Source organism: Haemaphysalis longicornis, unplaced genomic scaffold, assembly GCF_048455015.1.
Source record: "Haemaphysalis longicornis isolate Haplotype H1 unplaced genomic scaffold, Haemaphysalis longicornis Haplotype H1 scaffold_9, whole genome shotgun sequence".
In the NCBI taxonomy this organism is placed as follows: Eukaryota; Metazoa; Arthropoda; class Arachnida; order Ixodida; family Ixodidae; genus Haemaphysalis; species Haemaphysalis longicornis.
This window is the reverse complement of record NW_027526460.1, coordinates 45068212-45082862: the sequence shown is the minus strand read 5'-3', so window position 1 is coordinate 45082862 and position 14651 is coordinate 45068212. Positions and strand designations below refer to the sequence as shown.

Below are 14651 nucleotides of genomic sequence, written 5' to 3'. Positions count from 1 at the left end.
AGAGAAGGAATGAAGCCACGTGGAGATTATGATTGCCCCCAAACCCTCGCAAAAAAATTACCCGAGAAAACGAAGGAGGAAATAGCGGGGAAGAACAAAGAAAGGGTCGGTGAACTCTTTTTATTGCCAAGTTCCTCAAAAAATGAAGACCAAGGGGGGAACCCCCCCCGAGACTTTTCGCTGTGTTTAGTTGCAATTACTTTACGTTCCAAACGTTAGTAAAAAAAAGGAAGACAATAAAACGTGGAACTGCGAAAGAATGGAGGTGCATATACATTTATTATATGAAAGGGAAGCAACAGAAACGGCAAGGAGTTCCCCTCAGCCAAGCCAGAGATGGGTGTCCACTATTTGGAGCGCAGCCGAGCTCCGCGCGCCCCCGTCTGGACGTGCGGAGCTGTGCTAGGGTTACGTGGACCGTAATCAGAGTGAAACGAAGCGAGAGATGGGTGTCCTCCGGCGTTACGTCATGTATCCTCGGAGTGCGGGCAGTGGCCGGGCGATGACGGCCCCACTCCAACCGTGACAGAGACGGCGGCCCGCTGTGCGTTGACGCATAAACAATATGGAGCATCCTGAGCGAGAAAGAAAATTCGAGCACTACTTTCTTGCTGTATTCAGTTATTAGCTCTTTTTGTTTAGAAAAATGTCGCTTGCAAAGGCAAAGCAAACATACAGCCGCTGTAAGGGAGAGACAGAGAGAATTTTGTTACGCGCTATTCACGCCCAAACCGTGGAGGTTTTGCTCATTATGCGGTGGCGGTGGAATTCAGGTTATAGCCATGTGGCACTGTCAGGCAGCCTTGGGACCAACAGAAAAGTTACGTGCTCCAAGAGTTTGGGCCATAGCGTCGCACGGAGGTATGCAGGATGGTGTGTGACCCATCTCTCCCATTAATAGGGTGCTTTAAAGGGAATAGTGTAGGGGGAAGTAGTGCGATGAATGAGCAGCACGCGGACAATATCAATATGTGTGCTGGATGTTACTCCTTTTGATCACGAAAAACAAATGTGGCTTGCAAAGGCAAAGCGAGCGTACTGCCGTGGTATGAAGAGATGTGTTACGAAGAGACGTAAAAGAAAGGCAACAATTTGAAGGGTTGGGTTGCCAAACTAGCGCGTTCCATGCTACTATCTGACTTCCCAAGATCATCTTTTGAGTATTGGATGACCTGCAAGTTAGTTTACATTGATTAAATCTTTTTCTCAATGCTCATCGGAATTTGCAAGCACAGGCCTGCTTTATGTTCAAGCACTTTTCTTTTATCCTTTTTTTCCCCTGGAAATTCATCTAGACACCTCAGAAACTACAGGAGTCTTTGCCGTTTCACTCGTTTATCTCAGAGCCCTTCTCCGTAAGCAACAAGACCGTTTTCCGTCTCTATTCTATGTTATCGTTCTTTCTGCGTATCTTTCAAATTACTTTCCCCTCAAGTAAATAGTCGGAAGCTATCCAGCGGTGGCAAGAAGAGTCTCCGCCTATGAAGTTGACGTGAAGTTGACCAGCGAAAACAAGGCAAGGACGAAGAAAGATGCACGCAAGACGTTCGCGCACAGGACGTTCGCCACTCTTCACGGGTGAGATGTATTCACGTCAAAACCACCAGCTTCCAGTCTTAACAAATTGACAATCAGCCTGTTCTGGAAGAGCCCACTTTTAAAAATCATGAGCCATTCCACTCCGTGAAGGTCGGTGACCTAAGCTTTTTAGCACACGGCATAGACGTGACATTGAAATGAGGCGAAGAGTTTGAGCACCTTTTATTTCTACCCCGTCCGTGCGTGCTAGTGTTTTAACGCTTCAGTGCTGCTCGACCTCACTACCAGAAACGGCGGGAATTGAGTTGTGGAAAGGCAACCCCAAGACGTATTGACAAACGGGCGGAAGGACGATTGGATTCCTTGCTAAAACTTGGAATATATTACATTCGCTGGCCAACAGAATGCACTAGACACATCTCTAACCATTTTCTTAGTTATCCAAGAAGCCAAACACGTGCGCATTACTTATTGATATGGCATTGACGTAATAAAAATACACTTCACGCTTTTAACAACTCCCACCCCCTTAAATTGCTGGGATTGCAAATTTTGTTCATCACTGACTAAGCTGTCATGGGGCGTGTCACATCACAAAGCCGTAATATACCGGAAGGACGACATCGCTAATGTGAACGGGCCGTTGCCAATGGATGGAGGCGAAAAGCAAAAACGCCCGTGTGTACGAGATTTCGGCGCAAGTTAAAGATCCCCAGGTGATCAAAATTAATCCGGAGCCTTTCACTAAGGCGCGTTTCATCGCCTGCATTGCGTCGGTGCTTTCAACCATACAATCAATCAATCAATCAATCAATCAATCAATCAATCAATCAATCAATCAATCAATCAATCAATCAATCAATCAATCAATCAATCAATCAATCAATCGTTACCAGTAGAAAACAATAGTCGGATCACGTTATCAGGGCTACACTCATAAATTATTGCCAGCCCTCAGTACTTGGGTGGTACGGGTGTCCAAAAACGTGGTCACGCACACAGCTGTGAAGTTTATTTATAAGTGCGTGAACATATTTTATAGACATTGCAAGCAACATATACTTCTGCGTCCACTGCACGTATTTCTAGCGCGGTCCTGTGTTCCTTCTTCACGTCCTTGCTTAGTTGCGCTAGTAATCATGTCGTATTTTGTTCGGTTGTTAATTTGCCACCCCCACACCACCACACACATGCACGAACACGCACACAGACGCCCGCACACACGCATGTACGCACGCACGCATATGCACGTATATGCACACGCGTGCACGCACACAAATACACGCGTATGGACACGACTACACGCACGACAAAGTCCAACAACATAGGTGACTGACCCCGGAATTACTCTAAATGACCGTTATTCACTCGTGTTCAGTGCTCAATCTTCAAATTAGCCAAGCCCGTTTCCTCGTGCGTGATAATTTTCCACGCCCGATGTTTCCCCAAGGAGATCTCCGATATTGTGCCGACCTGCGCGAGGGGAACTTTCCTTATCATCGCGGAGGCAATTTACCGAAAAGAAAAGAGCCAGAAACGGCCGACCATGTACAACGCTTTGGGCTTGGTAGGTTGATTGCGTTGCGACATCGCTCTGACCCCGATACACTGGCATTCACGTACAGCGATGTGAAGGATGAACAACCGCCTTTGCGCAGCGTTTCGTTTTGACCACAACCCGCAACTTTTTTTCAAGCCGCTACCGCTGCCCCTCGATGTAAGCGCACGAAATAGCCAATCGGGTAGCCACGTTGATCAGACTAATCATAAAACAAGCTAAATAAAAATGCCTAGAACATATTCACGAAACCACATACAAAATAGCTTTTCCCGCACCCAGTCCGCAGTTCAATCAAAGCTGATTTATATCGTCTTTAGACCGTGTGTCACGGGCGAACATCGGTTGCAGAAAAATAAAGAATAGTTTCCCAAGCACGGATCTATGTTGCATCGGGCACGAATAACGCGCCTTCTGAAACGGGACCACTGCAGCGAGGCTTGGGAAGTGGCCGACTTTCGCTCATGGCATTTGTGTCGAGAGGTCTCATTGACGCGGAGGCAGGCTTCATTGAGGTTGCCGCTGATTTCGCGGGGCGTGGTTTGTCGGTGGAGCCTCCGATCAGGAGCGTCTCGGTTGGGTAGTAATTAGAAGCTTCTTCGTCAGGTGAAGGCTGAGAACCGCGTTCCTCCGTAATGACGCACGTGGGAAAATCAGACAAAGCTGGCTTCTGCCGGAGTGGCAAAATTATAGACGTTGAAGAGGTTCTGCAACTTTTGTAGCATGAGCTACACCGGCCGAGGTTGAGCAGTTTCGCGTGGCTCCTGGAGAGCCGTGCTGCGCATGCGCGAGGAGCAGTGACGTCTCACGGCGCACAGCTGGCGCGCCGGGGCCGCCGCCGCCACGACTGGACTGGACTGGACTGGATTGAAATGGATTAAATTGGATTGGGTTGGATTGTAAATCGTTTTAGCACCAGTAAGCATGATAATCAGCTAATCCTAGACAACCAAGAAACCTAAGAATAACCAGCTGAAACCTTAGCTCACGCTACGTATATCCTGGCATAGCCGAGCTAAGCCACTGCTAACTTTTTTCAATGCAAGTAGGAGGCGTAGAGATTCACTGTGGCTATACAACTGGCTACCATTGCTCCTGCACCTACGCGGTTAGTTAAATGACTGTTATAAGTGACCCGACACAAGAGAAAATAATCTCGTGGAACTGCTCCACACATTTCGATCTCCGAAGCAGGTTACCGGTTTCGACTTCACTTACAATGCAGGCGACTGGCTGGACAAGAAGCTTGCGTTGGTACGTGGTTTTGCATCGGAGAAGACTATAGTGCACGCCACGGCGAATATTCTGCCGTACAATCCTCTCGAAGCATGAGATCAATTGCCCAACACCCCGCTAAGTTTGACCGACCAAAACGCGTAAATTACCCTGGCAACATTACACCGGCTACTGAGAGTTTAGGGTCATTTTTACGTCGCTTCTAACATGAACTGGCCTTGCTGAAGGGATCAAACGTAACGCCTTGTAGAGTGTCAGCCTTTCAACCTGCTGCAATTTCTGTTTAAAGCTAGAGATTTCGAGGGTTAATTCTAAGGCCAGGCACTGCTTCACCCGTGAAATAACTTAGTGACAGCTTCCCGCAGCATAGAAAATAAACACGAAAAAGTGACATCAGTAAGTAAAGTTTTGAAAGAAGGGCGAAACAGTTTTTTTTTTTTTTTTTTTTGCTCATCGCTCTTTTTTGCGGAGTGGAATCCTATGCCTTAGTTTTTTCAAGGGGTACGTTTTGTTCAATGCTCTCAAATCATCTATAACGCGTGCCCGTGACCGTTCGCACTTGCAGCAAGGTATAGGACCAAGACTGCGGCTTGGCAGCACCTGGCCCAGCTCTTTACAAGATCTTCAGGGAAGCTACGCTAACTGAAGACCATTTTAGTAGCGTATACCGCCTCGGACATTTAGGCGAACACCGTGACGTACATGCCGTAACTGCGGCACGAACTTCACCTCTGCTTTATTTTGCGATGCCACTCACGGCCCCGCTTCCGCGATCTTCAAGGAGGCCACACAGGCAGTGTGGCGGTGTTTATTGTCGCTCGCTGCCGCGATCCTAGCTAACAACGTGATCAAGCTCCACGCAACGGCGTCGATGCAACATCGTCGGAAGCGAAGGAAAGCGAGAACACATCTAATCTGCTATAATGTTAGGAATTTGTGTGGATAGTTTTATAACTTTGGTAAATTCTTACGAAATGGTCCCACAATTTTCCAGAACCCGGGAGTTTCTCCAAACGCCATTTCTTAGAAGGCTGTTTTATTGAAAAAGTGGACGGTTATCAAACGCCGTTTTATCGAACGCCCCTTTGTGGAATCGTTAACGGCCGTTTTATCGAGTCTATTTTAATCGCTATTTGCCGTATTATGTCTCACGATGAAAGTGTATACGTTGCAATTAAATGCAATAACCATAATAATGGGAAATTAAATTCTGCTAACTGAAAATTTTGGGATGGGCAGAGGTTGAGGGAAGGGGGGGGGGGGACATTTCGAAGAACAACCCGCCTAGGTACAACTTGTAATGTTGATGTTATAAACGTTAATTCAGTAATTGTGGTTTCGGCATAATGCACCCGAAAAAGTTACAAGTGAGAGCGGGTGAACGTTTTCTGCCCACCGCCGGAGAAAAATTATGGGACGCTCTGATGCAGATTCGTTCTGAGGCGCAGTTGATACATTTGCGTCATTAAGACGGTTCAAATGAATCTTTCTTGCTCTCTTCAAAAAGTGTGCATCAGACTCGGCAGAAATCCCTGCCGTTGTCAAATACAACTCTGCGGATATGTGCTACTTTGCGAATATGCAACACCTTCACAGATTTCTTTTGTCGTAGGTAGACCACGGATTTCTCGTGGTCGATCCACGTAGTTCTTGCGCACAAATTGATTGATTGATTGATTGATTGATTGATTGATTGATTGATTGATTGATTGATTGATTGATTGATTGATTGATTGATTGATTGATTGATTGATCCATTAGCCGTTTTAGAAAGCATTGTCATGTACATCTCTGCAATTACGTAGCTCTTCAGGGTGCAGAGGCTTTAAAGAACGATCAGGGCCCTTGCGGCTGATTCTTTTAGGGATTGCGCACAAAAATTCGCAGACCCCATTAGGAAGAAGGGGGGGGGGGATTTTCCGATACTTGATCTTCGTATAAAAGTCGTCTGTGACTAAATGCAGCCTTTGATGTTTTACATTTCGTTGGCATCCTCACAACAACGCCTTCTAGTTACGAAATTAATCAAAACGTTACTACTGCGGCCAATGACGTATCTATAAAACAAAGGGGGGGTGCCTGGCCATGAGGCGGCTCACCCTTTCCTAGAAGACGGTGGCCTCCTTACCCGAACCTCTCCGCCTGAAGCCGACAACAGGACCGCGTAGTAAACAAGCAAACATATCCAGTCCCGTCCTTAGACATCCGGCAACGTATGTCATTGATAGCCTGAAGGTGGCTCTTTCCGCATCTTCTCTTGTTGCAACGCCCAGCATGTCGTTAGACGCGCGATTTTCGCCGAAACCGCAACGCAATCCATAGCAGGCACACACGCCCCGCGGTGTCTTCATCCGTTTCTCGTAATGTCCATCTTTACCTTACACAATAAGGAGAGAGAGAGAGAGAGAAATAGCGAAAGAGAGATTGTAGGGAAAGAAAGATATTGTCTCCGGATTCACCCACTTCCTTTCAACGCGGCCCCTTTTGTCGACACCTTTCTTCTATCTGCCTGTCCGCTCATCGAATCCGAGTCCTCCACACGAACTGCCGTAGTTCACGCACAGGGAGGCGAAAATTACGGACATCGGCCCCATAGTATTCCCTTGTCGCGTGACTGCTCGGCGGAAAATGAGAGCACGTGGGACGTCACGCAGCATCGCGTCCATCGAACGCGCAACAGGACCTCCCCGAGGCAGAAGGAAGAAAAATTCCACTCAGTGGGGAAGAGTGAATGCGTGGTGCATGGAGAGCGTCCGCGTCGTTCTCGGAAACAAACCCAGATATAGAGCTCAGCACAGGCCACCAAGGGGGGTCGAGCTGACCGCGAGAACTCCGATGACGATGCTGATTACGCGCCATTAGCAAATGGACGTAGGTGATGACGAATCGCCCACATGCGTTCCAGGGCGCAGTCTCAGCGCCTCGGGGCGTGCGCTCGCCCCGCCCGTTATTCGGCGCCGTCCAACAGACGTGGCCGCAATCGAAGAGGCATCTGGCCGCGATGGGTCACATCTCCCGCGCTGTCCGTGCTCGCCAGGCGGACACCCGATTGAGTACAAGGCCTGTGCGTCGCGTCAGCATCCGAAATCTAGTGACCGACCCATTCAAGGCTCGTGCGAGGCTCGAAGTTCTCGGCGTCGGTGCATGCGATTCGATTTCTGACTGTTGAAAGCCTCGTCACTCGTATATCTTGGTGCGAAGGGATGCGATGTGATGTGGCTGCCTCCTACAGCGAGGGAACCGCTGCGGCGCTGAGCCACTTCATTTATTTATTTGGTCAATACTGCCAGCAGCCTATTGGCTGCCAAGGCAGGACTGTACAAAGCAGTGAAATAATGCATTTTGCAAACTGCGAGCACAGAAGAGGAACAAGGGATAAATTAGACATAACACAAATATGCAGAATATTCGAGGAACCATGACAAAAAAAAAAGAGAAACAAATATTACTGAATTCTGTAATGTGTGAGGAACAAGTTCGTAACAAGTTCAGATATTTCCGGTGACGCGGAACCTAATGACATTCCTTTCTATTTTGGAGGAACTTAGGAAGGAAAGAAAAACTGGAAAGGCAGTAAAGTTAACCAGGGCAAACCGGGTGGCATATTCTCAGAGTGGAAAGGAAACTGCAAACATTGTTGGAACTATAGCTAACACAGACCAAGAAGCTAAACACGCTGCCAACAGGTTGTTAATAACAACGACAAAGCTTACACAAAATCATTCAGATGCAAGTGAGATGTAAGGGTAAACATTCTAGATAAACCATCACTGCGTGTTTAAAGCCTACGTACTATTTAGTAGCGGGATCTCAGTCGTGGACAATGCAACCGACGGCGCACTAATACAGACTCTTTCTTTAGGTATGGCGAAAGCTCCCCAAATCTCGCCGGTGAGCCCACCTGAGAACATAAGCAAAATTCTGCTTAGTAATATATGCAGCAAGCCCTCGTTATAATGAAGCACTCGGAACAGAAAACAGGCTTCGTTATAAGCGGCATTTCGTTAAAAGCGGGTATGATTTGCTCTCAACGCAGTTCAGTGGGGGCAATGAGACACTTTGAATGAGGAAAGTTTTAGAATAAAGTGATTTAGTTACAAGAAGGCTTTACTGTGTTACCGAAAGGGGCCAACGTATCCAAGGGCCCAGCCTTGGGAGAGAAGGAGAGCGGCAGGCCCTAATGTCTCGAGGTCTCGTCGGCGAAGAAAAGAAATGCAGAAAAGGATGACGGGGAAACGAGACGACGCGCTAAACCGCTCGCGTGGTGCCTAAATGCGCCCGGGAATGTACGAGCGGGTAGCAAGTCGAGGAAAGTTCTTGCGAACGGGGGCCTAGCGGAGCAGCGGTGGCAGTGTAGCCAAGAATCGCAGGCATGCGCGCTGGAGGGAGAGGAGAGGACAGGCGTGGGACGCGAGGGCCGGCTCAGCGAATAGCCGTCGCCATCAATCGGTCAGTTGCTCAACCCTGTTTCGCGGTCAGCTATGGCAGCGCCCGGGGGCTACTTCACACGAGCACAGCGGGATAACGAGACCGCGATATATTGAAAGTGTCGGGGGCCCGTCTCTCGTTGAATAAGAAAGGCGTGGGCTGACTTTGAACTGCCATGACCATAACTCGGCAAAACTGGACGCCAACTCACTCGCACTCACTAAAAGAATACATTTTTCCTCAAGCGCTCATTCGCGCTCACACCCTTTACTCGCCGCCACGACGCGCTTACAACTTGCCCTCACCACTAGCGCTCACGCTCACCACTCACTCGCGCTCACGCTCATTACTCGTCCTCACCTCCTCACCACTCGCACTCACTCATCACTCCCCACTTGCCCTGACGCGTCTCACTCACACTCACCACTCGCCCTCACCACTCACACTTACTCATCGCTCACCACTCGCTCTCACCCTCGCACTCACTCGCACTCACCACTCGCACTCACCCTCATCGCTCACCCCTCGCACTTACTCTCGCTCATCGCTCACCACCAAGTGCGCTGCTGTAGTCACGCGCAAAGTGTGAGACAGACATAGAGAGTGAGATAAATAAGTGAATAACGGAATGAAAAACTGCATTCGAAGGAAATATTACAAATACCGTAAAAACCCGCGTATAATACGAACCCGCGTATAATACGAGGTGTAATTCGAGGACAGCAAAATCAGAAAAAAAATTTTCATCCGCATATAATGCGAGGTAAAGAGCACAGAAAACATTTATTTGCACTGCAGTTACCGTTCAGTCATTGTCAGTTTTCCCTTGCACTGTCTCCCAACGTGCGTGCAGTCATCGTCAGGTTCGCTGCCGCTGTCTCCTGAAGTCGCCTTGTCAGAAATGTCTTCCCTAAGAAAGTGGTCCTCAGTGCCATCAAGGGCGTTCGAGATGCCGCATTTCTTAAAAGAGCGACTGACGAGCTCCTCTGGGGTGGTGGCCCACGCATCCGCGATCCAGCCACAACGCACCGCTGGAGAAACCCGCGTCAGCCATTCGGTAGCTGTCACTTATGGGTCTCCTGACCTCATCCACTCTTGGTAGCAGGACCTGATGCTGTCTTTGAAAGGCTTGTTGATGCAAACGTCTAGCGGTTGCAGCAGGGATGTCATTCCTCCTGGCATGACAATGAGTTCGGTGCGGGGTTCTCGCAACAACTTATTCACGGAATCGGCCAGGTGGCAACGAAAGGCGTCCAACACGAGCACTGACGGGAATCCCCAACAGTACTCCAGGCCGCCGACACCACACAGACTTTTTCCAGTCAAGCACCAGTTGTTAACATTCTTCACCCACGAATGTTGCCTTCGGTGACGCCGAACTGCCATCCTGCGGCGCAATTCCTGATGGTCTCGGCACATAAAATAACTTTTCTTTTAATTGTAGCCGAATACTGTTTTCGTGCACCCGACATCGTGATAGACTTGCGGTGAACGTTCCGAGATTCTTCGCGTGGTCAAAACAATCAAAATGGCGCCGGCTGAGAAAAGCAGCAGCCAGCTAACGCCATCGCAAGATGGCGCACCCTCCGCTAAAACCGAAAGTGCAAATTTTTGGCTGAAAACTTTGGGATCCACATATAATACGAGGCACAAATTTTACATAGTCAAATTTGGAAAAAAAAAACCTCGTATTATACGCGGGTTTTTACGGTATACCAAATTATTCCTGTTCTAAGTCAGAAGCACCGATAACAGAAACTGCTATGTACTTATGCTGTCATCCGCGACAAGTTCTCATGTGCTGGCATCTTCATTGTCTCAAATGTGGGCAAGGACAAACATGCCAGGTTCGGCCAACTCGACCAAATGTTCGAAAACACTTACAAACGTAGCAATTCATACGTTGCCTCTATCTGCCTTGCCAGAACAATTGTAATTCTATTCCCATTCCTTATCCAAGTTTATTCCTGTTATCTCCCCCACCCACCTTTCACGCTGGTCTCCTGCCGTCCCGCTCCTTCTACGATAAACACGTTGGAGGTCAGTCCAATTTTCCCGTATTCGCACTGCTCGCACGCCATCTATTGGAACCTTTCGTTTCTGTTGGACATGGAATATCGCCTCCAGGCTTAAGCTCGGACGTGAGCCCTTTTTGCGTTTTAACAACGAAGCTTTTTAGCAAATCGTAATTTTTCGTGTCCGCAGTTAAATACCAAAAAATTGCCGAGCGCACACACCGCGCACGTGAGCGCGGGCCTCGCGGCGGCCGCCCGGCAGTTAACAAAACAAAAAAAAAATACAAAAGTTGTCCAGTTTTCTGCAACTTTAATGTTCCAATCCGTCGTTTACAGATTAAAAAAAATTCACAGCATATCCACGGGGTGAATGATGATGAGTGGGCGAAGCTCCTGAGGGGAAATCATCGGTAAAACCGTGACTCTTCAGTGAAAGTTCGCCCACTACATCTGTGTCCGAACGTAACGTCTAGAAAGTCTCGCTTAAACCGCGCGTCGGCACCTTGGGGCTGAGCTCGCCTGATGCGTTTTGCAGACGCCTCACGAGCTCTCACTGCATCGGGGTCTGCCTGCCGATACGCGCGCTTTCTCGCCGCTTCCCGTTCTCTGACGTTTTGGAGATCCTCTTCGCGCCGCAGCCGTGCCGCTTCGCGTACGGCAGGGTCCTCGCGCCGTTGCCGTGACGCTTGGGCCTCTCGTTCTCGAACGCTGGGATCTTGGCGGCGTTGTCGCGCAGCCAGACGACACGCTTCGGCCTCCCGCTCTCGTACAGCAGGATCTTGGCGGCGGCGTCGCGCAGCTTCACGGAGCGCTTCTGCCTCGCGGGCTCGCACATCTGCAGCCTTATCCATCGGGCGACTCCGAGCACGCGCCAACAGCGAACGGATTTTATTACAACGCTCCCCGCCATCTAGTAAACAATCCAAGAACTAAACTAGAGGTAGCCACGCCATCTAGTAAACAATCCAAGCACATCTTTTCATCATATACAAGTACCGCCATCTAGTAAACAATCCAAGAACTAAACTAGAGGTAGCCACGCCATCTAGTAAACAATCCAAGAACTAAACTAGAGGTGGCTACATACATACGTCGAGGATGGACAGACCCACGCCTTAAGGAGCTTCGCCCCTAAAATGCCTAGTGCTCATGTGTGCATCCTCTTGACGACCGCCCAGCGCCCCCTGCGCACGTTTGTCAAGCCAAGCACGCCCACTTAGGGAGATTGGCCAAGATTGCGTCGACCGTCCGGCAGTTAAAAAAAACAAGAAAATACCGAGCGCTTGTGTGTGCGCGCCTCTCGGCGACCGCCCAGCGTCCGCGGCGCACGTTTGTCAAGACAAGCCTACCTACTTCGGGAGATTGGCCAAGATAGCAAAAGAAAAACTCCAACGTTCGCCGTAATCGTGAAACACACTTGCCCGGAACGAGAAAGACTCCTGCGCTCGCCGTAATCATGGCAACACTTGCTCGGAACGAGAAAGACACGTAATTGCGTTCGCCCCTCTAAGGTGATGTCTAATGATAATTACTCCTAAAAAATGAAAGAAGCTCACACTTATAGCAACAATGATGGCATAAAGGTCGTTGCGGCAGCGAAGAGGAAGCAAACCGGCTGCAATACCTTCGTGATGGTCGTGAAGGTAGCTTGCAGCTTCGCTATAGCGAAGCTTTATACGCAACCTTCAAGTCTTACGCGTTAGTGTGAGCTTCCTTCATTTTTTAGCTCAAAGCATTGTTTTAACGCGTTTTTTTTAATTCGCTCTCGCAAAAATCGAGAACATGTATTTTTAATGAAAGGAACACTGCTAGTACCAATTACGTATTCGTGCTTTATCTCGAACACGCCGAATGGTTTCTTTTTGCACAGTAACGTTGACAAGTGTGAAGAATGGTACCATATTTAGCATTTCGAAAGGTTTTACCATTATAAGCTACTTGTTCAAGAATTCCCTTAACTCTTGGCCTTGTGGTTGATTCGAGGGGCGGACAGACGGACGGACGGACGGACGGACGGAAAGACAGACAGACAGACAGACAGACAGACAGACAGACAGACAGACAGACAGACAGACAGACGGAAAGACAGACAGACGGAAAGACAGACAGACAGACAGACAGACGGACGGACGGACGGACGGACGGAAAGACAGACAGACAGACAGACAGACAGACAGACAGACAGACAGACAGACAGACAGACAGACAGACGGACGGACGGACGGACGGGCGGACGGACGGACGGACGGACGGACAAAATTTTCGGGGTTAAGTAGCCCAAGAAAGACGATCGCCAAGAAGCCCTCGGGACGGAGCACTCACGTTCGCGAAGCGGCGCTGCTAAGAAAGGAGCAGCCTCCAAACTAAGGTACGCAAAGCGAGCGACCAGGTGTCTGGACATCAGTGACAAAACGTCTGCGTGCCGCTCACGAAGCACTTTACCTGGCGCATGACGCTGCATTCGAAGCCCAACCTCGCCGTGTTGCGTCACCAGCGTTATCCCTAGAAGTTCACGAGGTGTATGTATACCTGTCATCGCCATCAACTAAAGTCTGCTTGATGATGATGATTACCGGTATATGGAACATATACACCTTGTGAAAAGCTAGCGATAACGCCGTTGATGCAACATGGAGAAGCTGGGCTTGGGCTTCGAGTTGGGCTTCGAGTAGAAATTTGCCGCGGTGGCTCAGTGGCTAAGGCGTTGCGCTGCTGAGAACGAGGTCGCGGGTTCGTTTCCCGGCCGCGGCGGTCGCTTTTCTGATGGAGGCGAAAAGCAAAAACGCCCGTGTGTACGAGATTTTGGCGCACGTTAAAGATCCGCAGGTGGTCAAAATTAATCCAGAGCCCTCCACTACGGTGCGCCTCATCGCCTGCGTTGCGTCGGCGCGTTAAACGCTACAATCAATCATCGATCGAGTAGAAATTTCGGTGAGAGTTCATGATCGTAGTAACCGGTTTTCAAATCGCGAAAAAAATACATAGGGCTCTGCTGCCGTTAAAAAAAACTTGTAAAGTTTTGACACTGCTATTTGCTGAAATATGTCAGGGTAATTCGCGAACGCAGCCACACAACACCAAGCGCAACGAGGTGCACAAAGTGTAGCCAGAAAAATCTTGTTAATTCCCTAACCTATTTGCCGCAGCTATTGTGTCAATTATTAATTTCATGTGACGGGATTATGTACTCTTTCCATTCAGGGGAAAATAACGGTTTAAATTGTAAGCTTACCGGCAATCTTGGTTCCACGCTGATCCATCCTTCAAGCCAGTCAGCAGTATGCAACTTCGGCAGGAAACTTCGTGTATCATCACTATAATCATCATCACTAGTCAACGCACAAACGCAGGAACATGTCCTCCGAGTTGCTGCTCACCTGCAGTCTCCTGCACCACCACTGTGGCCGACACAAAAACGGGGCGTACGCGCACTGCAGCCCCAGACGCGGGAAGTAAACCTTACCAGTTGTCACATTTTGAAGGCTCCGAAATGCAGTAAAGTTCATTCCACGGTAGTTCACAGGGCAGCGAATACCGACGGAAACGGCGCAGCACCAGCGATGGATATAAGTCGTCGTTCAGTCCTCAGAGAACGGCCTGAACCACGTCTCTGTCACTACTATCCTTTATAACCGCACAACTCGTACACCCATCGAAAAGGTATGTCCGAAACGACGTTTCCACACGGGCAACTGCGTAAAACGCCCCCAAATCCAAGCAAGCTTGGAACGACGGTATTTAAAGGGTGCCACAGGCGCTGAAGAACTGGCTGTCTAGACAGACATGACGAGGCGTCTTTGCGCAGCGGGCGGCGCACTTTCGGCGTCGGCCGAAAATGCAACTTCACCACGTCATGGTATCGCCGGCGTTGTCGC

At 49.1% G+C, this 14651-nt stretch overlaps 1 protein-coding gene across 4 annotated transcripts in view; it reads right to left on the bottom strand.

Annotated features, from left to right (window-relative positions):
* Positions 1-14587, bottom strand: part of LOC144153778 (uncharacterized) — a gene marked incomplete in the record, with an annotated part of 404355 nt that extends 389768 nt beyond the window's left edge. For 2 of the 4 annotated variants that reach the window (XM_077685504.1, XM_077685505.1), the window contains 1 exon segment: positions 14009-14587. 4 annotated transcript variants of the gene reach the window in all.
* Positions 14588-14651: the final 64 nt, after the last annotated feature.